The sequence below is a fragment of the Bos javanicus genome, chromosome 6, assembly GCF_032452875.1.
Source record: "Bos javanicus breed banteng chromosome 6, ARS-OSU_banteng_1.0, whole genome shotgun sequence".
NCBI lineage: Eukaryota > Metazoa > Chordata > Mammalia > Artiodactyla > Bovidae > Bos > Bos javanicus.
This window is the reverse complement of record NC_083873.1, coordinates 21,292,873-21,320,611: the sequence shown is the minus strand read 5'-3', so window position 1 is coordinate 21,320,611 and position 27,739 is coordinate 21,292,873.

Genomic DNA, 27,739 nt, shown 5'->3' with positions numbered 1-27,739 from the left:
CAATACCCACATCTGGCTGGTTACATTGCCCTCTTCAGTGTTCCTCCAACCCTAACAATGAACTGTCCAAGTACTGAACTTCTCATAATATAGCTTATGCCAAATATAAGCTCGTCTCTTTGGTCTAGGGAAGTAGTTCACATGCGTCCTTACCAATATGCTAATAAAATGTGTGCTTGCAAGTGTACAGCTCTTTGAGTCTCACATTATCATCTGGGTCATCATGTCTCCATATCATTTGTTCTGCCCTTCGTTTGTAACGTCTTGTAGTTGTGAAAGGAGAATTGTGAGAGACCAAGCTGATGCCCATTCCAATGACCATCTTCACTAAAGATGGTTATCGTAACAACTGTGCACAATTGTCTTCTTCTGAAAAAGGAACTTTTGAGTAAGTAGAAGAAAGGACAACCTTTTCTGGACTGCATGGACTCTTATTCCCAAAGAAGACTCAAAGAGGAGACTGGGAAGATGTTTTAGCAAATACTGTAATTATTATTAAAGAAATACATATTTTATGACAACTATAGGCCAGGGAATAATAAAAAATGAAAAAACTCAATAGTAGATAACAGCTGTCTATGAATTTATATTCTAGAATGACTCACAAGATGGTGGTGAGAGAGTTAAAATGAAGAATAAAGAGATTACAAAAAAAAAAAGGCAACTGAAGATAGTAAGAGGACAGAGCATGATGGGATTGGGATAGAAGTCTCTTTTAGATAGTATGGTCCAGGACAACCTCTCTGATAATCTGATGACAATTTGGTAGAAATATGAAGGTAGTGAGGAGGGGTAACCAAACAACTGAGTACTGAAAGGAAGACAGTATAGATCTAGGAACTCAAATGTTTAGAGGTCTGATATGGGGAAGCAATGAAAGAGACCAAAAAAGAGTGGCCATTAAGGTAAGAAGTAAACCAAGAAAGAGGTAAGACAAACAAAAGCCAAACACAGAAAGTATTTCAAGAAAGTGAGATTGTGTCATGTTAAATATAGCTTACACAAAATGAGGGTTGAAATTTGACCATTGAATTTGCTATTGTGGAGGTCATTGACTCTGATAAGAACATTTTTCATGAAGCTATAAAGTTAGAAACTTGAATTGGGACAGTTTCTAGACAGAATGAAAAAAGGGGAATTGAAGACTGACTGATGACTACTATTAACAATTCTCTTAACAATTTGCTGCAAAGGACCTGAGTACCTGAAATGGCATGTGGGGTTCAGGGACTTAGTTTTAGGATGGGAAATACACACACACACACACACACACACACACAAAGAAACATCTGTTCACTAAAGGGGCACACTTAACACGAAGGAAAGAAAAATGTATTCTGTTCTGTTGTGCTTAAGAAGCTTTAAAAAAATCCTGACAACACCAAGTGTTGGCAAGAATGTGGAGCAATAGGAACTCTCATTCATTACTGATGGGAGTGTAAAGTGGTATGACACTTTGAAAGATAGTTTGGCAGTTTCTTGCAAAACTAAACATAGTCTTACCATATGATCCAGAAGTCATGCTCTGTGGTATTTACCCAAATGAGTTGAAAACTTATGTTCACACAAAAACCTGCACACAGATATTTATAACAGTTTCACTTATAATTGACAAAACTTTGTAGTCCTTCTATTCAAGGCCATGGCTTTTCCCGTGGTCACGTATGGATGTGAGAGTTGGACTGTGAAGAAAGTGAGTTACGAAGAATTGATGCTTTTGAACTGTGGTGTTGGAGAAGACTCTTGAGAGTCCCTTGGACTGCAAGGAGATCCAACCAGTCCATTCTAAAGGAGATCAGTCCTGGGTGTTCATAGGAAGGACTGATGCTAAAGCTGAAATTCCAATACTTTGGTCACCTGACGTGAAGAGTTGACTCATTGGAAAAGACTCTGTTGCTGGGAGGGATTGGGGGCAGGAGGAGAAGGGGACGACAGAGGATGAGAGGGTTGGATGGCATCACCGACTTGATGGACACGAGTTTGAGTGAACTCCGGGAGTTTGTGATGGACAGGGAGGCCTGGTGTGCTGTGATTCATGGGGTCGCAAAGAGTCAGACACGACTGAGCGACTGAACTGAACTGCACTGAAGCAATCAAGATGTCTCTAGGTAGGTGAACGGATGAGTAAACTGGTACATCCAGACAATAGAATTCAGTTCTAAAATGAAATAAGCTAACAAGTCACAAAAAGACATAGAGGAATCTTAAATACATATTGCTAAGTAAAAGCAACATGTCTGAAAAGGCTACTGATTGTACAATTCCAACTATAAGATGTTCTGGAAAAAAAGGCAAAATAATGGATTCAGTAAAAAAAGTTCAATGGTTGCCAGAGTTTAGGGATGAGGGAGTGAAGAAAAGGCCAAGCACAGAAGAGTTTTAGGGCAGTGAAATTATGCTCTAGGATACTGTAATGATGGATAGATGTCATGAAATATTTGTTCAAACACAGAATGTACGATGCCAACAGTGAACCACAATGGAACTCAGACTATACGTAATAATGATGTGGTAATGTAGGTTTAACAGTTACAAAAAGTGTACCACTCTAGGTGGGGGGTGTTGATAGTGGGGAAGTTGTGCATGTGGGGAACAGGAGTGTGTGGGGATTGTGTGTGTGTGTGTGTGTGTGTGTGTGTGTGTGCGCGTGTGTGCTTAGTCACTCAGTTGTGTCTGACCCTTTGCACCACCATGGACTGTAGCCTGCCAAGCTCCTCTGTTCATGGAATTCTTCAGACAAGAATACTGGAGTGGGTTGCCATGCCCTCCTCCAGGGGATCTTACAACCCAGGGATCAAACACAGGTCTCCCACATTGCAGGCAGATTCTTTACCATCTGAGTCACCAGGGAACTTTCCTTCAAACATGCTGTTAACCTAAAACTACTCTAAAAATTAATATCCATTAAAGACACGTATGGGGTCGCACAGAGTCAGACACGACTGAAGCGACTTAGCAGCAGCAGCAGCAAAGACACGTATATCCCTTCCATGAAAGTATCTTCCTACTTGGCCTTCTATGTTATGTGCAAATTATTAAATATTATTTATCTAAGTTAAAGCATAGCTATTTCAGAAGCTCTCAAATGAAAGTAAGTGACCATAGAGAGGTAAAAGTATGGTATATAATATAATCACAAACAGACAATTTTATGTGGATAAGATTACATACATAGTCAGTTACATAGGTCAAGTCTCAATACCACCCCTCCTGTTTTTAGTCTATGGAAGTTGCTTGGATTCTTCCAGTTCCTTACACTGTTACTTATGTTTTGTTCACTGTGGCTAGATAACAGGATGCTCTTTTAATTCCAGCCTCTTCCAGGTTCATTTTTTTTAACCCTTTTTCCATTCCTCCAAAAGATTGGAAGGGCTCAGAAGGCATTTTGAGTGGGAATCCAAACTTCACACTGTACTAACCTACAAGTGGTTCAAAAAACCTGTTTTTCCCCCATGGCTTTATTATTATTATTTTCACTCAAAACAAAATTATCTTTCCCCTGACCACTGTATGAATATTTTCTATCGATGTTTTAAGTCACAAGAATGGTACAGGATATGAAATGAGAAAAGTTCGTCTTGCTGACTTGAAAGGCAATGCGTAGCAAAGGTAACCTACCCTTTCAAGGAAACCAAATAGACTTACTTTTTTCTTTTCAACCCAAGAAACAAAGAAGAAAGAAATTTACCTCAGAAAATGTCTTATTTTTATTCTTTTTTAGATTTCCTCTCTACTTAAAGAGCAGAGAAAAAAAAAGAAAGAGTAAAAGAAGAAAGGCAATCATCTGATGAGAATAAATGTGAGTTTAAAGAAAATGATGATCAGGAAAAAAAAATTAGTAAGGGCATCCAGGGGACATATAAAACAGCAAAGCTATAACAGTTTACCATTAGCAAAGGATATAAAGGGAAGCACACTGAGAGATTAGAAGTGATTACGAAGTCGAAGCACATGGTTGGAAGAGTGGGCTCATACTTTTCAGGGACGGGAGAAAAAGCAGAATGTGTCAAGGTGAGGGCTGAGTTTCTTAATAGCTACTTTACCTCACTCATCGACAACAATTACAGGAGGAACAGGATGCTCAGGGCAATAAGAGTTAATGAGAAAAACATGTAACTGGGCAAAATTTGAATCCTACTTAGTTGAAAAAATATCTCAGTAACTTGGAAAGTATTCAAATTCGCAGAGTATAGGATATCCACTATAGAATACTAATTTTTGAAGAAGGTAAAGCTAACAATTAGAATCATTACAACACCTACTAGAACATTACAGTTAATTTTTACAAACTTTTTTTCCTTTTAAATTATAAAGCCCTTACAGGAGCCTTTTTAAAGTCTAGTAAAAAATAAAAAATTTTCTTCATTTTTCAACTTTGTTCAGATCTTTTCATTCCCTGAACAATTCCATGGTCTAATCCTCCAGTAACCATTATTGAAAATTTAGAATACTTCTAGACTTTTTTTCCTTTTGAAGTCTTAGACACAGACTAAAAATACACACACATATCAGATATAAATCGTCATTCATAAATTTAGGTAAAAGAAAAATAACTTATTTTCTAAAATTGGATAAAATTATATAAGGTGCCCCAGTTAGGAACCTAATCTCTATTGGTTTTAAATTCCTCATCCCTTCATCTGGGGCTATGTCATAGGTCTAGGGAATCTGTGTACTATCAAGGTATCAAGAGCGGACCTGAGTGCTGTCATCTGAGCCAGCCTGTGTCCACAAAGAAGCCTTCATTTCACTGAGATCTTTCCCAGACAATCCCTCATTTTCATTTTCAAGTTCTCTCCACTTCTACCTGTTTTCTATGTCATATCCCTTCTGGTTTGGGGTACATATCTCACCTAAATAAATGCAATGATCTCAGCCATTCTCCTTCTAACTTCCTTTTCCCTACAGTCTGTTTTACTCAATATTGAGGGTAATTGTTAAAGTAGGAGCCAAATCATGTGAATTCTCTGGTTAAATCCTTCCAAAAGATTCCTCCCCTCATCCTGAAAAGTGAAAGAAAGTGAAAGTGAAGTCGCTCAGTTGTATTCAACTCTTTGCGACCCCATGGACTGTAACCCACCAGGCTCCTCCATCCAGCCAGGCAAGAGTACTGGAGTGGGTTGCCATTTCATTCTGCAGGGAATCTTCCTGACCCAGGGATTGAACCTGGGTCTTCCACATTGTAGGCAGACGCTTTACTGTCTGAGCCACCAGGGAAATCCCCATACCCTGATTTCAGCTTAATCTCTTGTGTGATCCACAAAGCCCTTGTGATCTGGTCTCTCTACCCACTTGGCTCACCCTCTTCCACTCTCCACTCGATCACACTGCTCCAGACACACTAGTCTCTTTCTGGTTCAGTGAACCCACCAGGTGAGCCTCCACCTTAAGGCCTTTCTATAATCTCTTAATTTTTTCTGCTCACAATGCTCCTCACACAGATATCCTTAAAGCATTCATTCAAGGGTCACCTTTTCCACGGAGGTGCTCCATAGCTGCTAGACCTAAAAATGTGTTCTTCTACAGCTAATTCTTCATATATCCCTTAGAAGTTCTTACTAATATAATGCTTTTTATTTTCTACTGTGCTTATTATATGTTTCCAACTCTATAATGTAAAATGTGAGGCAAGTAATCTCATTCATTACTATATTCTAAGGCTTTAGTAATGTGCCTGAAATATGGAGGGCTTCCCAGGTTCAGTTCAGTTCAGTTCAGTCGCTCAGGTGTCTGACTCTCTGCGACCCCATGGACTGCAGCACTCCAGGCCTCCCTGTCCATTGCTCCCAGAGTTTACTCAAACTCACGCCCATTGAGTTGGTGATGCCATCCAACCATCTCATCCTCTGTCATCCCCTTCTCCTCCTGCCTTCAATCTTTCCCAGCATCAGGGTCTTTTCAAATCAATCAGTTCTTCCCATCAGGTGGCCAAAGTATTGGAGTTTCACTTCAGCATTAGTCCTTCCAATGAATATTCAGGACTGATTTCTTTTAGGATGGACTGGTTGGATCTCCTTGCAGTCCAAGGGACTCTCAAGAGTCTTCTCCAACACCACAGTTCAAAAGCATCAATTCTTCGGCACTCAGCTTTCTTTACAGTCCAACTCTCACATCCATACATGACTACTGGAAAAACCATAGCCTAGACCAGACAGACCTTTGTTGGCAAAATAATATCTCTGCTTTTCAATATGCTATCTAGGTTGGTGATAACTTTCCTTCCAAGGAGTAAGTGTCTTTTAATTTCATGGCTGCAATCACCATCTGCAGTGATTTTGGAGCCCAGAAAAATAAAGTCTGACACTGTTTCCACTGTTTCCCCATCTATTTCCCATAAAGTGATAGAACCAGATGCCATGATCTTAGTTTTCTGAATGTTGAGTTTTAAGCCAACTTTTAACTCTCCTCCTTCACTTTCATCAAGAGGCTCTTTAGTTCTTTGCTTTCTGTCATAAGGATGGTGTCATCTGCATATCTGAGGTTATTGATATTTTTCCTGGCAATCTTGATTCCAGCTTGTGCTTCATCTAGCCCAGTGTTTCTCATGATGTACTCTGCATATAAGTTAAATAAGCAGGGTGACAGTATACAGCTTTGAAGTACTCCTTTCCCCATTTGGAACCACTCTGTTGTTCCATGTCCAGTTCTAACTGTGGCTTCCTGACCTGCATACAGATTTCTCAGGAGGTAGGTCAGGTGGTCTGGTATTCCCATCTCTAAGAATTTTCCACAGTTTACTGTGATCCACACAGTCAAAGGTTTTGATATAGTCAATAAAACGGCAGTAGATGTTTTTCTGGTACTCTCTTGCTTTTTCAATGATCCAACAATGTTGGCAATTTGATCTCTGGTTCCTCTCCCTTTTCTAAATCCAGCTTGAACATATGGAATTTAATGGTTCATGAACTGTTGAAGCTTGGCTTGGAGAATTTTGATCATTACTTTACTAGTGTGTGAGATGAGTACAATTGTGCGGTAGTTTGAGCATTATTTGGTATTGCCTTTCTTTGGGATGGGAATGAAAACTGACCTTTTCCAGTCCTGTGGCCACTGTTGAGTTTTCCAGGTTTACTTTCCATGTGGCTCAGTGCTAAAGAATCTGCCAGCCTATGCAGGAGATGTAAGAGACTCAGATTGGGAAGATGCCCTGGAGGAGGAAATGGCAACCCACTCCAGTATTCTTGCCTGGAAAATTCCCATGGACAGAGAAGCCTGGTGGGCTACAATCCATGGGGTTGCAAAGAGTTGGACATGACTGAGCAACTGAGCATGCACTGGCATATGGAATGACTTCAGTAATGCCTTTGAAATAACAAATGAATGATGGGAAACTTATTACTGCTCTTACCCTATGCAGTGGTTCTAGAAAATGCTCCAAAGTTTCTCAGATTTGTTTTGTTTGTTTTACTACATAATTATTTTCATTACTATAATATTTACACTTACTATATAAGTATTTTCATTACTTTCATACTATATTGAGTAGAAGTCAGTTAAGATCTTGTTTTTAGTGGGAACTTCCCTGGAAATGACTAAACATCACTTTTATCCTAAGACTCACTAAACATGTCTGATAGTTACATCATTTTGAAAAAGATGAAACCATAGAGCTCTATTTCAGGAGACTTTTACCGTTCAAATTCTCCTAACTTTCAATGCTTTCCCAACTCCTAGAATATTTTCAGAGATGGGGGATGGTGAAAGTCTGAGTTCTTTTGGTCATGAGAGTGTAGGACTCAGGCTTTTCAAATTCAAAAGCCAAGATTGACTCATTTACTCAGAAAAACTCTGTTATGTGGAGCATTTTGAGTGAATGAAGAAGCACAAGTTCCTGGCCACCATTAAGGGAAGAATTAAATAAGACTGATTGATATGGCACAAAATGACAGAAACAACAAAACCTACCAGGTAATATATCAAAGCATTATTATATTTTCTAGTTAGGTCTGATATATAGTATTTTAATATAACTGAAATTAAACCAATCCTCACTTGCTTTTTTTCCTCACCAACAATGTACCTTGAAAAGTGTTCTTTAACAGAATCAAAGAACTTTGCTTACTCTTTTGAACAACACCATGGTACTTAGTCCTGGAGAAGGGCATGGCAACCCACTCCAGTGTTCTTGCCTGGAGAATCCCATGAACAGAAGAACCTGGTGGGCTGCAGTCAATGGGGTTACAGAGAGTCGGACACAACTGAAGTGACTTGGCATGCATGCATGGTACTTAGTATAATTGTACTAAATTCTCATTATAGCTGCAACATGAAAAAAAATGACACAAATGAATGATGATAATTTGAGAAGGGCTTAATAAAGGGTCTATTTACAAGTCTAGCTGAAGTGTAAGGAAACCAGAAAAGCAACACAGAAATCTGAAGGGGAGAGGTGGCAGTTCCTGAAACTCAGGGAACCTGAGCTGAGGAATAACCCTGGGAACACAGAATTTGAATTCACTCTCCTTCATTTCTTGGATTCCCCAACCAGGATCCCCTTTGATCAAATTCAATAAAAAGCCAAAGGGCAAGGAAGCTCATTGATTTAATCTATTCTGACCAGCCTCCTAGGGGAGAGAGAAAAATAAAGAAGAGGAGAAAAAGCAGATTATGATATATCCTTCCAGAAAAATAGCAATGAAACATACTGTACACATATACACCTTCACACTTATATCTACACCATGATATTTTTGTATCTAGAAATCTTTCTATATCAGGATAAATAGACTTTCCCTTCCAATATCAACCTAAATGCAGCTGTACCATGAAATAGTCAACATAATTCATTCTTTGTAGATGTTTTAGATTGTTTCCAATCATTTTTTATTAACAAAAATGCTGCAATGCTTGTATATACATTTTCCACTCTTGTGAAAATCTATAGACTAAATTACCAGACCCAGGAATTGAACACGTGTCTCTTACATCACCTGCACTGGCAGATGGATTCTTTACCACTAGTGCCACCTGGGAAGCCCATGTACAACTCTAAGCTGACATTTATTTAATCAATACTCATATCAATAAAGAGAAAACTGCTAGGACTCAAGAAGCATTCCTTGACCCTTCTGCAATCCCCATAAAGGCTAACTGCCATCTCCATTTTTGTGATAGCTATTTCTTTACAGTTACTGATAATTGTATTTATATATGTTTTAACTTCATATAAATGTAATCATAGTTTTGTTGTCTTTTTAAATGTTCCCTTTTACTCAACTTGTGGGTGAGAATCTTCCATGTTGTACATTTAGTTATGACTCAGTCATTTTTGTTGTATAGCATTTTCTGTGCCATAATTGATGTAGTCATCCTACTGTTGGTGAATATGTGGGCTTTTTACAGTTTTCTTTTTTCTGTTCTAAAACATGCTAATGTGAATAACATTGCATATGTAAACAAAAGAACAGGGACCAGATTTTTTCCAAGTCATTTCTCTGGGAGAAGTATGCAGATTTTCAATTGATTATGTGATGACAAGCCATTTTTCTAAGACTTCTATAATTTATGCTCTTCCATCAATGTTGACGTATTTCTATTTTTCTGTTCTTACTGGTACTTGATGATGTTAGATGTTGGCTTGTTCAGAGTTTAGCTAATTTTACTCCATAATATCACCGCTCTGAAATCCTTTTTGCGTGGAAGTTAGCTACCTCCCTAAATGAAAGATACTCATGGAAGTGGGCCAGGGGTTGTTCTGTGTTGCACAGGTCCAACATGCCAAGGCACTAATTCCATGCTCTCAGGGTCCAGGAGCCAGCCTTAATGATCCTGTCATCATCATACTAGTGGAGGCTGTTCCCAATCCCAGTGAGGCCAACTGGGACACCCTGGATAGGGAAATGGCCACTTACAAGTCCAGCCACTGGGGACATCCACTGCAGAGCTTTCCAGTGACAATTCTTAAAGTCAAATAAGTGGGGGATAACAGACAATTAGAAACTGATCCAAGGGTGGGGGGGGTGGGGAGAAAGAAACTGAAACTTAAAACCTTGTGAGTTTCAAGAGTTGAGATATTTCTAAAGATTTTATGGAGCAGAAGGGAGAAGAAGGTGTTGACTGGCTGTTGAGAGTGTTTAATACTGGCTCTGAGCTACTGCTGACTGCCACAGGAATAAGATAAGTTGCCAGCATGTCCAAGGACCCCCAAATGGATAACCTGTTAAAAGACCCCCAGAGCATTACCCCAGGGATTGACAGCTTCCTAGAGCTTATACCACCTTCCAAGGACAATTACACATTTACCACCCTGGAGGTTCAGTGAGTCAAAAGTAATAACCAGATATTTCTGGCTCTTTTGGACAAAAGAGGCCAAGTCATGGTACTTTCAGATAACTCCACTGAGTTCCCCCAGAGGAACCTCATACCGCTGACAAGGTAAAGCAGGTAAAAATTTAAAGGAAGTACAAATGAAGCCACAATATGTCTATTGGTACCATATTTCTAAAGCATATCTGATATGGGTCAGTAAAATCTATATAATGCTGCTTGCTAAGCTGTTTGACAAGGGTTTGTCCCCTTGCACCCTCTATTATTGCAAAACCTGCTCTCAGGTTGCAACTGCGTGGAAGATGGTGAGACCATCAAAAAATCAAGATGGTAGAGGGATCATTTATCTGGTGAGCAGATGTGAATGGTGTTCTCTAATATCAAAGGAGCAGGGGTTTACAGGATTTATGGGAGAATCCTTGGAGAAGACCACTAGTCAGTGTGTGGGGGTTGGAGAACTGGGGACCAGTGAATTAAGCAGTCTTACAGCCTGGGGTAAAACTTCTGCTCATTTAGGGGACCTTCTACTGCTTCAAAGCTTGAGGAATGTGTCTTTGCGTAAGCCATTGTGCCTCTCTATAAATCCAACTGCTTGGGGCAAGTAAACCAGATAGAAATTCTACAAGATCTCATGTTCTAGAGCCCAAGATTGAATAGTTTGGGAGGTGAAATTGGTACTTTGATTTGAGTCTATAATGGCTGGTAGGCCAAAGGGGAGGAGGACATACCTGGTTAAGAGAAGGATTACATGATGGCCAACAGCATTACTGGAAGGAGCTACCAGCAGGAAGCAGGAAAAGCATGATGGTGGTTGTATATACCTATCAGCTCCAGCAGAGGATGGCAGTGGCCACGTGAAACCATCGCTAATGCTTTCATGCTTGCCATCGCTGATATGGTCTGTCTCCCTGGGACACATGTCCTATATTCCCACCAGGGAGCCTTCCAGAATTTTGTTGAGGCACAAAGGAGGCAGTTATTTAGTAAAGCTGGGATGAGGGGATGCTGCATCTCTATGCCCAGTCAGGGAGTGCCATCACTTCCCCCAGGACCTGATGTAACATGGGCCGACTCTGCTAGTGGGTACTGCAGATACCCAGACTGCCATCTCCCCTCCTCCCCACAGCGTACTTATAATCCCTACTGTACATCATAACCCTGCCTCACACTCTGCGGTCCTTGATTTGTTCCCATGGCTCTTACCATCTGCCAGGGAGAAATGACTGAGAGGTATTCAAACAGTAGAGTCTTTTCATCAGAGGCATTATCCTTATTGCTTTGATTAAATGTGCTTTAAACTGGTTTTGAAAAACAATACCTGTGTCCTTTAACATACTCGCTACACAAGTGATTGCTATTTTTGACAATAAGTCATCACAGGATGAACTGTTAAGAGTTTAGCTAAACTATTCCCCTTTGTGTGGCCAGGAAGCCAACAGGGTTCTTGAGTTTACAGTAGCCCCTGCCCTGAGCACATACCCTAGAAAACAGCCTGCAGAATCATAAATAAATATAAATTCCTGATATGACACCATCGCCTGCCCCAACCATCCTTGTGGTAAGCTCTCTCCCCTACCTCCCAGGGTTTTTCTTTGTGTGCCCCTTAGGTAGGACCCCTGTGAAGCTTATCAAAATCTCACTCTATCTGGCTTGAATTCACCAGATTGGCCTTAGCCAGGAGCCCCAAAGTGCTGTCACAGACCCTAATGAAGGCCTGTGCCCCAGGTCCTGTCTTTCTCTTTATACTCTGCCTTGACCTCACCTCATGGCCCCTCGAGTTGTGTGGCTATATATGCCATCTTCATAAATGTGAAATAAATTCTACTATGACTTTAATAGGCATTGCCTGGATTTCTGATAAGATTGAGTACTTACCTTTTCACATGTTTATGAAGCATTTGAATTTCTTCTATATATATCTTCTGGAATATTTTGCTGAATTTTTCAATGAGTTGTCTTTTTTCACAGATTTGTAGGTGCTAGTCTTGTATGTGTCTCAAATATTTTCTAATTGTAGCTTGCCTTTTATCTCTCAATATGCATATAAAAAATCTTAATTTGGGACTTTTGCATGTTCACTTTTTTAATTAAATATACAAATGCAGTGGTCATTAAGATATTATTCCATATTATTTTCTAAAAGTTAACTAGTTTTGACTTTCATATTAGGACTATAATTTACCTGGTCTTGGTTTTTTTATGTATGGTAGATGCAAGATTTCAATCTCATTATTTTGCATACAGGTATTCATTTTTGTCAGCAGTATTAATTGAAGAGTCCCCTCTTTCTGACTGATCTTGCAATTCATTGTCATAAATGAAGTTTCCATACATGTATAAGAGAGTTTTATAGTTGATATTTAATTTCATGGACCTAGTTCCAAATATTATACTGTTTTCATAACTAGTTCATATTATGCCCTGTCTTGATACATGCTAAGATCTTTTCCTATTTCATCAATAGTATCTTACCTTTTGAACATCTACATATATTTTAGAAATGCAAATATGAATTTGGGGACAGCTGATATCTTTACAGTATTTAATGTTTCAGTCTATGGTTATGGTATACATATTAATTCATTTAGCTTTTCTTAAATTTCATTCAATAAAATTTTATGATTTTATAACATTCTAAGAATGATGTAGTAACTTGAGAAGTCCAATGTCCTCACTGAGAACAATTTAAAAAGTGGTTGAAATAAGTTAAAAATATTTTGAAGACATCGGAGTACTACCAAGAAACCAAGGATTAAGGGAACAAATTTTAAAAAAGAAGAACTGTGAGTTTGAGTTGAGCCAACATTTTATGAGAAATCCAGGAAGACAGCTAATAAAAAATAACAAAGAAATGAGCAGTAGACAGTAAGTCTCGTGAAACCAGAATGGTGGGAAATTCAGACACAAAACATGAGAAGTTCTGGGAACTTGATTCCAGTTATCGATAAAGTTTACCTTAATTCATTTATTATATTCTGAAGCTTAGCACACAAGGTGTATAAAATGCTAAGCCAAACACCTCTGACACTCACAGCGGTATAGTGAGGGCTTTTTTGCACTCTTACAGGTAATGACCTGGAGAGCACAAAGGGCTTCGTTTTGGAGGCTGATCTTCAAGCTGGGAGTGGGGGAGTGGGGTGGGGGAGGGGAATCATCCAGAAATAGGAAAGACACCAGGCCGAGAAGGCAAGAGAGATTCTTTACAAAAGTGAATCGGATGCTTTTCTGTCCATGTGTTCCATAATCAGACTATCATGGAAATCCAGCCAGCCAGCCAGCCAGCCACCATTGTTTCACTCCTTTTCTGTTCTCTACATTTTTATTTATTTTTTTTTCTAATTTTATTTTATTTTTAAACTTTACATAATTGTATTAGTTTTGCCAAATATCAAAATGAATCCGCCACAGGTATACATGTGTTCCCCATCCCGAACCCTCCTCCCTCCTCCCTCCCCACACCATCCCTCTGGGCCGTCCAGTGCACCAGCCCCAAGCATCCAGCATCGTGCATCGAACCTGGACTGGCAACTCGTTTCCTACATGGTATTTTACATGTTTCAATGCCATTCTCCCAAATCTTCCCACCCTCTCCCTCTCCCACAGAGTCCATAAGACTGTTCTATACATCAGTGTCTCTTTTGCTGTCTCGTATACAGAGTTATTGTTACCATCTTTCTAAATTCCATATATATGCGTTAGTATACTGTATTTATGTTTTTCCTTCTGGCTTACTTCACTCTGTATAATAGGCTCCGGCGACGTTCAGAGTTATCCCTAACTCCCCCTGCCAAGTGAGGCCTGTATGTCGCTGTGTGCTGGAGGACACCGTGCTATCCACATCTTGATCTTGGACTGAACAAAACTGGGAGTGTGTTCGTTGCTTGGCTTCATTACCGGTGCACTAAGCACGGCCGAGAGGAGCTACCCCACGTCCGAGGTCAAGGGCAGCAGCCAAGGGTGCCAGGCTGCAACAGCGCAGGAACGGCAGAGAAGAGCTACCGAAGTCTGAGGTCAGGGGCGGCGGCTGGGAGGAGGTACCCCGCGCCCCCACGCTGGAGGCCAGGGGCAGCGGCCGGGAGGAGCTACCCCACACCGGAGGCCAGGGGCGGCTGCCGGGAGGACCAACCCCACGTCCAAGGAGTGGTGGCTGCGCAGGCGCAGGAGGGCCTAGAGCAGCTACCCAATGTTGAAGGTCAGGAAGGGCGCTGGTGAGGAGATACCCCTCATCCAAGGCAAGGAGCAGCGGCTGCTGCGCTTTGCTGGAGCAGCCGTGGAGAAATACCCCACGTCCAAGGTAAGAGAAACCCAAGTAAGATGGTAGATGTTGCAATAGGGCATCAGAGGGCAGACACACTGAAACCATACTCAGAGAAAACTAGTCAGTCTAATCACACTAGGACAGGGCCTTGTCTAACTCAATGAAACTAAGCCATGCCCGTGGGCAACCCAAGACGGGTGGATCATGGTGGAGAGATCTGACAGAATGTGGTCCACTGGAGAGGGGAATGGCAAACCACTTCAGTATTCTTGCCTTGAGAACTCCATGAACAGTATGAAAAGGCAAAATGATAGGATACTGAAAGAGGAACTCCCCAAGTCAGTAGGTGCCCAATATGCTACTGGAGATCACTGGAGAAATAACTCCAGAAACAATGAAGGGATGGAGCCAAAGCAAAAAGAATACCCAGCTGCGGATGTGACTGGTGATAGAAGCAAGGTCCGATGCTGTAAAGAGCAATATTGCATAGGAACCTGGAATGTCAGGTCCATGAATCAAGGCAAATTGGAAGTGGTCAAACAAGAGATGGCAAGAGTGAATGTCGATATTCTAGGAATCAGTGAACTGAAATGGACTGGAATGGGTGAATTTAACTCAGATGACCATTATATCTACTACTGCGGGCAGGAATGCCTCAGAAGAAATGGAGTAGCCATCATGGTCAACAAAAGAGTCTGAAATGCAGTACTTGGATGCAATCTCAAAAACGACAGAATGATCTCTGTTTGTTTCCAAGGCAAACCATTCAATATCACAGTAATCCAAGTCTATGCCCCAACCAGTAACACTGAAGAAGCTGAAGTTGAATGGTTCTGTGAAGACCTACAAGACCTTTTAGAACTAACACCCAAGAAAGATGTCCTTTTCATTATAGGGGACTGGAATGTAAAAGTAGGAAGTCAAGAAACACCTGGAGCAACAGGCAAATTTGGCCTTGGAATACGAAACGAAGCAGGGCAAAGACTAATAGAGTTTTGCCAAGAAAGTGCACTGGTCATAGCAAACACCCTCTTTCAACAACACAAGAGAAAACTCTACACATGGACATCACCAGATGGTCAACACCGAAATCAGATTGATTATGTTCTTTGTAGCCAAAGATGGAGAAGCTCTATACCGTCAACAAAAACAAGACCGGGAGCTAACTGTGGCTCAGATCATAAACTCCTTATTACCAAATTCAGACTTAAATTGAAGAAAGTAGGGAAAATCACTAGACCGTTCAGGTATGACCTAAATCAAATCCCTTATGATTATACAGTGGAAGTGAGAAATAGATTTAAGGGCTTAGATTTGATAGATAGAGTGCCTGATGAACTATGGAATGAGGTTCGTGACATTGTACAAGAGACAGGGATCAAGATATCCCCATGGAAAAGAAATGCAGAAAAGCAAAATGGCTGTCTGGGGAGGCCTTACAAATAGCTGTGAAAATAAGAGAAGTGAAAAGCAAAGGAGAAAAGGAAAAATATAAGCATCTGAATGCAGATCTCCAAAGAATGGCAAGAAGAGATAGGAAAGCCTTCCTCAGTGATCAATGCAAAGAAATAGAGGAAAACAACAGAATGGGAAAGACTAGAGATCTCTTCAAGAAAACCAGAGGTACCAAAGGAACATTTCATGCAAAGATGGGCTCGATAAAGGACAGAAATGATATGGACCTAACAGAAGCAGAAGATATTAAGAAGAGGTGGCAGGAATACACAGAAGAACTGTACAAAATAGAGCTTCCCAACCCAGATAATCACGATGGTATGATCACTCACCTAGAGCCAGACATCCTGGAATGTGAAGTCAAGTGGGCCTTAGAAAGTATCACTACAAACAAAGCTAGTGGAGGTGATGGAATTCCAGTTGAGCTATTTCAAATCCTGAAAGATGATGCTGTGAAAGTGCTGCACTCAGTATGCCAGCAAATTTGGAAAACTCAGCAGTGGCCGCAGGACTGGAAAAGGTCAGTTTTCATTCCAATCCCAAAGAAAGGCAATGCCAAAGAATGCTCAAACTACTGCACAATTGCACTCATCTCACACGCTAGTAAAGTAATGCTCAAAATTCTCCAAGCCAGGCTTCAGCAATACATCAACCACGAACTTCCTGATGTTCAAGCTGGATTTAGAAAAGGCAGAGGAACCAGATATCAAATTGCCAACATCCACTGGATCATCAAAAAAGCAAGAGAGTTCCAGAAAAACATCTACTTCTGCTTTATTGACTATGCCAAAGCCTTTGACTGTGTGGATCACAATAAACTGTGGAAAATTCTTCAAGAGATGGGAATACCAGACCACCTGATCTGCCTCTTGAGAAATCTGTATGCAGGTCAGGAAGCAACAGTTAGAACTGGACATGGAACAACAGACTGTTTCCAAATAGGAAAAGGAGTACGTCAAGGCTGTATATTGTCACCCAGGTTATTTAACTTCTATGCAGAGGACATCATGAGAAACGCTGGACTGGAAGAAACACAAGCTGGAATCAAGATTGCCGGGAGAAATATCAATAACCTCAGAGATGCAAATGACACCACCCTTATGGCAGAAAGTGAAGAGGAACTAAAAAGCCTCTTGATGAAAGTGAAACAGGAGAGTGAAAAAGTTGGCTTAAAGCTCAACATTCAGGAAACGAAGATCATGGCATCCGGTCCCATCACTTCATGGGAAATAGATGGGGAAACAGTGGAAACAGTGTCAGACTTTATTTTTTTGGGCTCCAGAATCACTGCAGATGGTGACTGCAGCCATGAAATTAAAAGACGCTTACTCCTTGGAAAGAAAGTTATGTCCAACCTAGAAAGCAGAGACATTATTTTGCCAACAAAGGTTCGTCTAGTCAAGGCTATGGTTTTTCCTTTGGTCATGTATGGATGTGAGAGTTGGACTGTGAAGAAGGCTGAGCGCCGAAGAATTGATGCTTTTGAACTGTGGTGTTGGAGAAGACTCTTCAGAGTCCCTTGGACTGCAAGGAGATCCAACCAGTCCATTCTGAAGGAGGTCAGCCCTGGGATTTCTTTGGAGGGAATGATGCTGAAGCTGAAACTCCAGTACTTTGGCCACCTCATGCGAAGAGCTGACTCATTGGAAAAGACTCTGATGCTGGGAGAGATTGGGGGCAGGAGGAGAAGGGGACGCCAGAGGATGAGATGGCTGGATGGCATCACTGACTCGATGGACGTGAGTCTGAGTGAACTCCGGGAGTTGGTGATGGACAGGGAGGCCTGGCACGCTGTGATTCATGGGGTTGCAAAGAGTCGGACACAACTGAGCGACTGAACTGAACTGAACAGGTAATGACAAATATTAAAGTTCTTCAGAATTTAAAATTAGTCTTCCACTGATTTCTGGCCTTTACAAGTCGAATGAGGACTTTTCATTTATTTGAATCATTGTCTCCTTGTGAACAGTGTGTCATTTTTCTCTGGATGCCTTCAAGTGTATGCTTTATTATTGACGATCTGGAGATTGATATGATATGCCCAGGCAATATTTAATTTGAGTTTTGTACGGACTCTGGATTTTATAGTAATTTTCAGTATGCATTGATATTTTTATCTTCAGTTCAGTCCCTCAGTCGTGTTTGACTCTTTGCAACCCCATGGCCAGGCATCTTTGTCCATCACCAGCTCTTAAAGCCTGCTCTAACTCATGTCTATTGAGTCGGTGATGCCATCCAACCATCTCATCCTCTGTCATCCCCTTCTCCTCCTGCCTTCAGTCTTTCATAGCATCAGGGTCTTTTCCAAGAAATCAATTCTTTGCATCAGGTGGCCAAAGTATTGGAGCTTCAGCATCAGTCCTTCCAATGAACATTCAGGACTTATCTCCTTTAGGATGGACTGCTTGGTCTCCTTTCTGTCCAAAGGACTCTCAAGAGTCTTCTCCAACACCACAGTTCAAAAGCATCAATTCCTCAGCGCTCAGCTTTCTTTATAGTCCAACTCTCACATCCATACATGACCACTGGAAAAACCATAGCCTTGACTAGACGGACCTTTGTTGGCAAAGTAATGTCTCTGCTTTTCAATATGCTGTCTAGGTTGGTCATAGCTTTTCTTCCTAGGAGCAAGCATCTTTTAATTTCATGGCTGCAGTCACCATCTGCAATGAGTCTGTCACTGTTTCCATTGTTTCCCTATATATTTGCCATGAAGTGATGTGACTGGATGCCATGATCTTAGTTTTCTGAATGCTGAGTTTTAAGCCAGCTTTTTCAATCTTCTTTTTCAATTTAATCAAGAGGCTCTTTAGTTTCTCTTCACTTTCTACCATAAGGGTGATGTCATCTGCATATCTGAGATTATTGATATTTCTCCCAGCAATCTTGATTCCAGCTTGTGCTTCATCTAGCCCAGCATTTCACATGATGTATTCTGCATAAAAATTCTATAAGCAGGGTGACAATATACACCCTTGACATACTCCTTTGACAATTTTGAGCCAGTCCATTGTTCCATGTCCAGTTCTAACTGTTGCTTCTTGACCTGCATACGGGTTTCTCAGGAGGCAGGTCAGGTGGTCTGGTATTCCCATTTCTTTAAGAATGTTTACAGTTTGTTGTGATCCACACAATCAAAGGCTTTGGCATAGTCAGTAAAGCAGAAGTAGATGTTTTTCTGGAATTCTCTTGCTTTCTATGATCCAACAGATATTGGCAATTTGATCTCTGATTCCTCTGCCTCCTCTAAATCCAGCTTAAACATCTGCAAGCTCTCAGTTCACATTCTGTTGTAGCCTAGCTTGGAGAATTTTGAGCATTACTTTGCTAGCATGTGAGATGAGTGCAATTGTGCAGCAGTTTGAGCATTCTTTGGTATTGCCTTTCTTTGGGACTGGAATGAAAACTGACCTTTTCCAGTCCTGTGGCCACTGCTGAGTTTTCCAAATTTGCTGGCATACTGAGTACAGAACTTTCATAGCATCATCTGTTAGGATTTGAAATAGGTCAGCTGGAATTCCATCACCTCTACTAGCTTTGTTTGTAGTGATGCTTCCTAATGCCCACTTGACTTCGCATTCCAGGATATCTGGTTCTAGGTGAGTGATCACACCATTGTGGTTATCTGGGTCATTAAGGTCTTAGCAGGCAATTAATTTGTCTATGCTTGAACTTCGTGGTCTGTCCTGCTTCTCACTGGTTCATATGTCTATTAAGAATGCTTCAGTCTGTCGCACTCTGTTTCAGGAGTCAGTCTGAGACATGAACATTGTTTATACACAGAATTAGAACTTCTCTTTTTTGGCTTTCTCCATTCCCTATGTTCACCCAATATCTGACATTTTTCCATAAATCTTTCACTTAGAAATAAATTGACTTCTCGGCTTCCCTCTGTCCTCGCCACAATTGTGGGGCCACAGAAACAAATAACTCATGATGTACTTCTTACTTACTCCATTTTCAACTCTTTTCCAAAGTCTGCATGCCTTGATCACTTTCCAGAGCCCTTCAGTAATTGACATTATTGTTTTGCCAGAGTTACTATTGTTATCTATGGAAGGGTCAATATTTTTTAAGCAGATCATCATCCTAAGACAAAAACAGGACTATATTTCTCCACTTGTGCCATGGTTTCTATTTATCTGTTAGAATTCCTCATCAATTCAGACACATTGCCCAATTTTCCACAAGATCCTTTAATATATATGTCTTAGTTTATAGTAAAGTGTTAGTCACTCAGTCACATCTGACTCTTTGTGACCCCATGGATCGTAACCTGCCAGGCTCCTCTGTCCATGGAATTCTCCAGGCAAGAATACTAGAGTGGTTTGCCATTCCCTTCTCCAGGGGATCTTCCTGACCCAGGGATCAAATCTGGGTCTCCTGCATTGCAGGCAGATTCTTTACCCTCTGAGCCACCAGGCAAGACCTAGTCATAGTAGAAGCTTTGTCAGTTTATCTTAATGCCTGCAGATCTCTGGGTCTCTTTCTATTAACTCTTTCTTCTTTGTTATTTACATGTTATATATTCTTTCTTCTTTGCATGCATTATAACTCGATATTATGTATTCAGTTCAATTCAGTTCTGTTCAGTTGCTCAGTTGTGTCTGACTCTTTGCGACCCCATGAATCACAGCATGCCAGGCCTCCCTGTCCATCACCAACTCCCGGAGTTCACTCAGACTCACGTCCATTGAGTCAGTGATGCCATCCAGCTATCTCATCCTCTGTCACCCCCTTCTCCTCCTGCCTCCAATCCCTCCCAGCATCAGAGTCTTTTCCAATGAGTCAGCTCTTCACATGAGGTGGCCAAAGTACTGGAGTTCCAGCTTTAGCATCAGTCTTTCCATAGAAATCCCAGGGCTGATCTCTTTCAGAATGGACTGGTTGGATTTCCTTGCAGTCCAGGGGATTCTCAAGAGTCTTCTCCAACATCACAGTTCAAAAGCATCAATTTTTTGGCGCTCAGCTTTCTTCACAGTCCAACTCTCACATCCATACATGACCACTGGAAAAACTATGCCTTGAATAGCCGGACCTCTGTTGGCAAAGTAATGTCTCTGCTTTTGAATGTGCTACCTAGGTTGGTCATAACTTTCCTTCCAAGTATTATGTATTATATTGTATTAACTTGATATTATATTCTATTAACTTGATTTTATATATATAATAGTATATTGTATATATGTATTATGTATATAATATTATTGTATTAAAACTTGATATTATGCTGAGCTGTATCTGTAAAAAAATGGCTGAAGAAAATAATATACACTCCAGAAAAGGACATGCCATGTTCCTGATTGGCTAGTACCAAAGGCCAAGCCAGTCTAAGCTGCTGCTGAGCTGGGTCTGAGCCCTATTACATCCATAGTTAGACTCACTTCACCGCATGCTTCAGATATTTTGATGGTAGGATCAGGGTTTTATTTTCAGTAGAGCTTTGAGTCTCAGCACTTATGAGACTTTGCATATCTCTTTATAATTGACAGCTCAGCAGCTAACTTTCCAACTTGTGGGAGACCTTTCTCTACATTACAGCCTATCCATTAGCTTTCTTCCCTCCGCCCCCCCCCCCCCCAGGGAATTATCTTTGTTTGCTAGACTTCCTCTGGGCTTTTTTTTTTTTTTTTTAGGAGAACTCTCTTCACCCTGCTGCCCTGCTCCTAGCCTTTGTTGGGCCATTTTTATGTCCTTGGTGAGGTCTTGGTGGCCTCAGAGGAATTGCTTTCAGCACTCCTGATCAGTACCTAGCCTTCTGATGTATGCTATATTTTACTCAGTGCTGTGTGCCTAGAGAGATTTCCTTCATCTTCTGACCTGTCCTGTGTACAGACATGGGGAAATACATTGAAGGGAAGGAATTTATTTCAGCTCTCTTGCCTTTTTGCAGGTTTAAATTCACTAAACTCTGTTCATCCAGTGAAGGCCTGTGGGAAGCTATGGATGCAGACATCATTACTTGGGCTCCTTTAGAGGCTAATCCCTGAAGACACGCTACATGTTGACACTAAGCTCTGGACACAGAGCTAAAAGGGTGGCTGGTTTTTCCACGGGCTTCCCTAGTGACTCAGTCAGTAAAGAATCCACCTACAATGTAGGAAACCTGGGTTCAATCCCTGGGTCGGGGAGATCTCCTGGAGAAGGAAATGGCAACCCACTCGAGTATCCTTGCCTGGGAAATCTCTTCCTTACTCCATTTTAAGGTAATCCTTCCTATATCTGCCTGAAAGCAGTTATGGATACCTTTTCCTCTAGGAAAGACAACTTTCTGCATCTTCCGAAAGGTAGTTATTTTAGACTCTGCTCATTCTGCTCGGTAATGATTTGAAAAAGAAAAAAAAAAGCTAAATGATTTTTGTCTTCAGTTTGTTCTCATTGTTAGGATGAGCACAAGTGGAACAACAGTTCCATTTGATTTTTTAAAAATTCTAACTCGGAGCAGAATCGTGTCCATGGTTTTTTTGTTTGTTTGTTTTCTTATATAGTTGTTTTGCCTAGTTTTATTAGAATATATAAAGACATTAAAAATCTAGTCTTGTACTACCACCATCTTCCCTAAATTCCTGCTTGTTTTATATACTTAATTTATTATAAGAAATGTTTATGTGCTGGAAAAAAATCTGTTGTTTCTCATATTTATTACAAATTTTTGAACAAACATCAAGCTGAATTGAAAAGAACATGCATGATTTCCCAACTTTACATGTGGAAAATTGATTTCTTAATTTTTATATTTAATGTTATAGATATTTTAGAGAAATTATATTCTATATTAATTGGAAAGTATCTCAGTGGTAGATAATCTGTGTGCAATTCAGGAAACACAGGAGATGTGGATTTGATCCCTGGGTGGGGAGGATGCCCTGGAGGAGGAAAAGGTAACCCACTCTAGTATTCTTGCCTGGAAAATCCCATGGATAAAGGGGCCTCATTGGCTACAGCCCATGGGTGGAGTTGAAAAGAGTTGGATACAACTGGGTGACTAAGCATTCACTCACTCATTTCCATTTAGATCTAATTTAAATAATTTATGATATGTATTTCAATCCCTTTATATTTAAGAAAACATTTTAAAACATGACAAATCAAAACATGCAAAGAGAAAAGAAAATTAAAGGAGATAAACTAAAGCTAGAAGTAACATAATATAAAACAAATATAATATAAAAGCTATATTAATATATATGATATATATAATATATATAATGCATATATAAGTTAAAAGCTAGAAGTAAGGCACATTTAAAACAAATAAAAACCCACAAAATACTTTATTAATAAAATTATATTAGATTTATAGCAATATCTAATATTGCTTAATTGTTCTAAGATTTCTGCCTTTCATTATTCTTCTATCTTTTTTATACATTTAAGAAATAGCAAAAAGGGACAGATTGGGAGAGTAAGTGTTTAAATGATGTATCAGAGGACTTTCCTGGTGTCCAGTGGTTATGACTTTACTTTCCAATGCAGGGAGTGTAGGGTCGATCCCTAGTTGAAGAGCTAAGATCCCACATGCCTCGCATCCAAACAGAAGCAATGTTGTACAAGTTCAATACAGACTTCATAAATGATCCCCATTAAAAAATTCTTATAAAAAGTAAAGAGCAAATGATTTGTTACCACTCCATTTTCTTAGTTCCAGATACACACTTAATTGTCGGCCTGTGATACTGGAATAGTTCTCCCTCGCCAGCTAGCATGGTGTTAAGCTTCACCATTAGTGGGCACTCTGATGTGTGATATTCTTGGCAGGCTTCCCCACCTCCCTGTGGGCAGCTTCCTCTGTCACGGAGAGGGTGGGTCCCCAGTAAGCTTCACTCCTAAATGGTATTGCCCCATGGATGGTTGTTTGGCACCTGCTTAGGTGGCTTAACAATGAGTTCTGAAGTGTGACACTTCCCCAGGGGCAGCTTTCCAGCAAGTACTGAAGATGTAGCACTTCACTAACTTCTCCACCTTCCAGGAGGCCACAGCTCTGCCCTCTACAAGGAGGTCTGATTCTCAGCTCTGGGGTCCTGCCACTTTCAGATGTATTCCTAGTTTGGGTGTTTGCATCAGTGCTAGGGCTAGTGACTACTTCATGGAGCCGCTGTTCCTGTATTCTGTAGGATATGCTTTGTAGCTAATCCAAAGCTCCAGTTCCTTGTTTTAAATTAAGGCATAAATTCTGTCTCCTAATAGGACCCTGAGTAATTCAGATGGGAGCACCACTAGTGAAGTGGGACAAGCTCTAGGAAGAGGGCTGTCCATTCTGGTTTACAGAACTCAGAAGGAAGAAGACTATGTTAATAAGCAACATGATTAGAAAATTCTAGGATGGCAATTTTAAGAAGTTGTAAGAATTGAGAAATAAAGCAAACTTAACCTATAAATTCAGATTCTAAAACTTTATATTCAGAGACAAAAGGAAACTTCAGAGAAGTTTTTTATTGGAGATTAGGGATCAAATAACTGGATTAAATACAGAGCTATTCTGAATCACTGAGAATAGGCAGTGTTTCCATTCTTCACATGACTGGAGAATAAGGCAAGTTATCAGGAAACACTGAAGCACAAGGGGAAAGTTCCAGGTACAACTGCTAGAATTACCAGAAATATTTGGTTTCTATACATACATTTGTATATTTTTCATATTTTACATCTTTGGCAGCCAAAGATGGAGAAGCTCTATACAGTCAGCAAATACAAGACCAGGAGCTGACTGTGGCTCAGATCAGGAATTCCTTATTGCCAAATTCAGACTTAAATTGAAGAAAGTAGGGGAAACCACTAGACCATTCAAGTATGACCTAAATCAAATCCCTTAACGATTATACAGTGGAAGTGAGAAATATTTTTAAGGTACTAGATCTGATAAACAGAGTGCCTGATGAACTATGGACAGATGCTTGTGACACTGTACAGGAGACAGGGATCAAGACTATTACCAAGAAAAAGAAATGCAAAAAAGCAAAATGGCTGTCTGAGGAGGCCTTACAAATAGCTCTGAAAAGAAGAGAACCAAAAAGCAAAGAAGAAAAGAAAACATATACCCAACTGAATGCAGAGATCCAAAGAATAACAAGGAGAGATAAGAAAGCCTTCCTCAGTGATCAGTGCAAAGAAATAGAGGAAAACAATAGAATGGGAAAGACTAGAGATCTCTTCAAGAATATTAGAGATACCAAGGGAGCATTTCCTGCAAAGATAGGTTCAATAAATGACAGAAAAGGTATGGACCTGACAGAAGCAGAAGATATTAAGAAGAGGTGGCAAGAAGACACAGAAGAACTGTAAAAAAAAAAAAAAAGATCTTCATGACCCAGGTAATCTCAATGGTGTGATCACTAACCTAGAGCCAGACATCCTGGAATGTGAAGTCAAGTGGGCCTTAGAAAGCATCACTATGAACAAAGCAAGTGGAGGTGATGGAATTCCAGTTGAGCTATTTCAAATCCTAAAGGATTTGAAAGTGCTGCACTCAATATGCCAGCAAATTTGGAAAACTCAGCAGTGGCCACAGAACTGGAAAAGGTCAGTTTTCATTCAAATCCCAAAGAAAGGCAATGCCAAAGAATGCTCAAACTACCACACAATTGCATTCATCTCACACACTAGTAAAGTAATGTTCAAAATTCTCCAAGCCAGGCTTCAGCAATACATAAACCGTGAACTTCCAGATGTTCAAGCTGGTTTTAGAAAAGGCAGAGGAACCAGAAATCAAATTGCAAACATCCATTGGATCATCGAAAAAGCATGAGAGTTCCAGAAAAACATCTATTTCTGCTTTATTGACTATGCCAAAGCCTTTGATCGTGTGGATCACAGTAAACTGTGGAAAATTCTTAAAGAGATGGGAATACCAGACCACCTGACCTACCTCCTGAGAAATCTGTGTGCAGATCAGGAAGCAACAGTTAGAACTGGACATGGAACTAATTAGACTCGTTCTAAATAGGAAAAGGAGTACATCAAGGTTATGTATTGCCACCCAGCTTATTTAACTTATATGCAGAGTACATCATGAGAAACGCTGGGCTGGATGAAGCACAAGCTGGAATCAAGATTGCCGGGAGAAATATCAATAACCTCAGATATGAAGATGACACCACCCTTATGGCAGAAAGTGGAGAGGAAGTAAAGAGCCTCTTGATGAAAGTGAAAGAGGAGCGTGAAAAAGTTGGCTTAAACTCAACATTCAGGAAACAAAGATCATGGCATCTGGTCCCATCACTTCCATGCAAATAGATGGAAAAACAGTGGAAACAGTGTCAGACTTTATTTTTTGGGGCTCCAAAATCACTGCAGATGGTGATTGTAGCCATGAAATTAAAAGACGCTTATTCCTTGGAAGGAAAGTTATGACCAACCTAGACAGCATATTGAAAAGTAGAGACATTACTTTGCCAACAAAGGTTCATCTAGACAAGCCTATGGTTTTTCCAGTAGTCATGTATTGATGTGAGAGTTGGACTATAAAGAAAGCTGAACGCCAAAGAATTAATGCTTTTGAACTGTGGTGTTGGAGAAGACTCTTAAGAGTCCCAGACCCTGGTGCTGGAAAAGATGGAAGGTGGGAGAAGAAGGGGACGATAGAGGATGAGATGGTTGGATGGCACCACAGACTCAATCGGCATGAGTTTGAGTAAACTCCAGGAGTTGGCCATGGACAGGGAGATCTGGTGTGCTGCAGTCCATAGGGTCACAAAGAGTCAGACATGACTGAGTGACTGAATTGATCTGTATTTTACATAATTAACATATATGTACAGTGGAAACAGTGTCAGACTTTATTTTGGGGGGCTCCAAAATTACTACAGATGGTGATTGCAGCCATGAAATTAAAAGACGCTTACTCCTTGGAAGGAAAGTTATGACCAACCTAGATAGCATATTGAAAAGCAGAGACATTACTTTGCCAACAAAGGTCCGTCTAGCCAAGGCTATGGTTTTTCCAGTGCTCATGTATGGATGTGAGAGTTGGACTGTCAAGAAAGCTGAGCACCAAAGAATTGATGCTTTTGAATTGTGGTGTTGGAGAAGACTCTTGAGAGTCCCTTGGACTGCAAGGAGATCCAACCAGTCCATTCTGAAGGAGATCAGCCCTGGGATTTCTTTAGAGGGAATGATGCTAAAGCTGAAACTCCAGTACTTTGGCCACCTCATGGGAAGAGTTGACTCACTGGAAAAGACTCTGATGCTGGGAGGGATTGGGAGCAGGAGGAGAAGGGGATGCCAGAGGATGAGATGGCTGGATGGCATCACTGACTCGATGGACGTGAGTTTGAGTGAACTCCAGGAGTTGGTGATGGACAGGGAGGCCTGGCGTGCTGATATTCATGGGGTTGCAAAGAGTCGGACATGACTGAGCGACTGAACTGAACTGATGAATGTGAATTTAAGAAAATGTTTGAACAAATGCTCTGAGGTACAAAAAATTAAATTATGTTTCAAAGCAAGGCAAAAACAGAATCATTAGGACTGATGATTCATAGCTGTTGTGTGAAAACAGCAAGAATGCCTTAGTGCTAACAGTAATGGTGTTAATTTTGATAACGAACGTATTTTCTACCCAAGTTTCGAATGGGATCAGATTAAGCTGGTAGGTGGAGATTCAATCGTCTCCAGAGTAGTGGTGGAGGGCTGGACACTGTGGAGGCTGAAAAACAACTGGGTGCCACACGAGACGGTTTCCTCCTCATGAAAAGTTCTTATGACAGTCTGCTAAAAATAATGAGAAAAGAAGTAAATGTGCCAAAATGGCTTCTTGATATC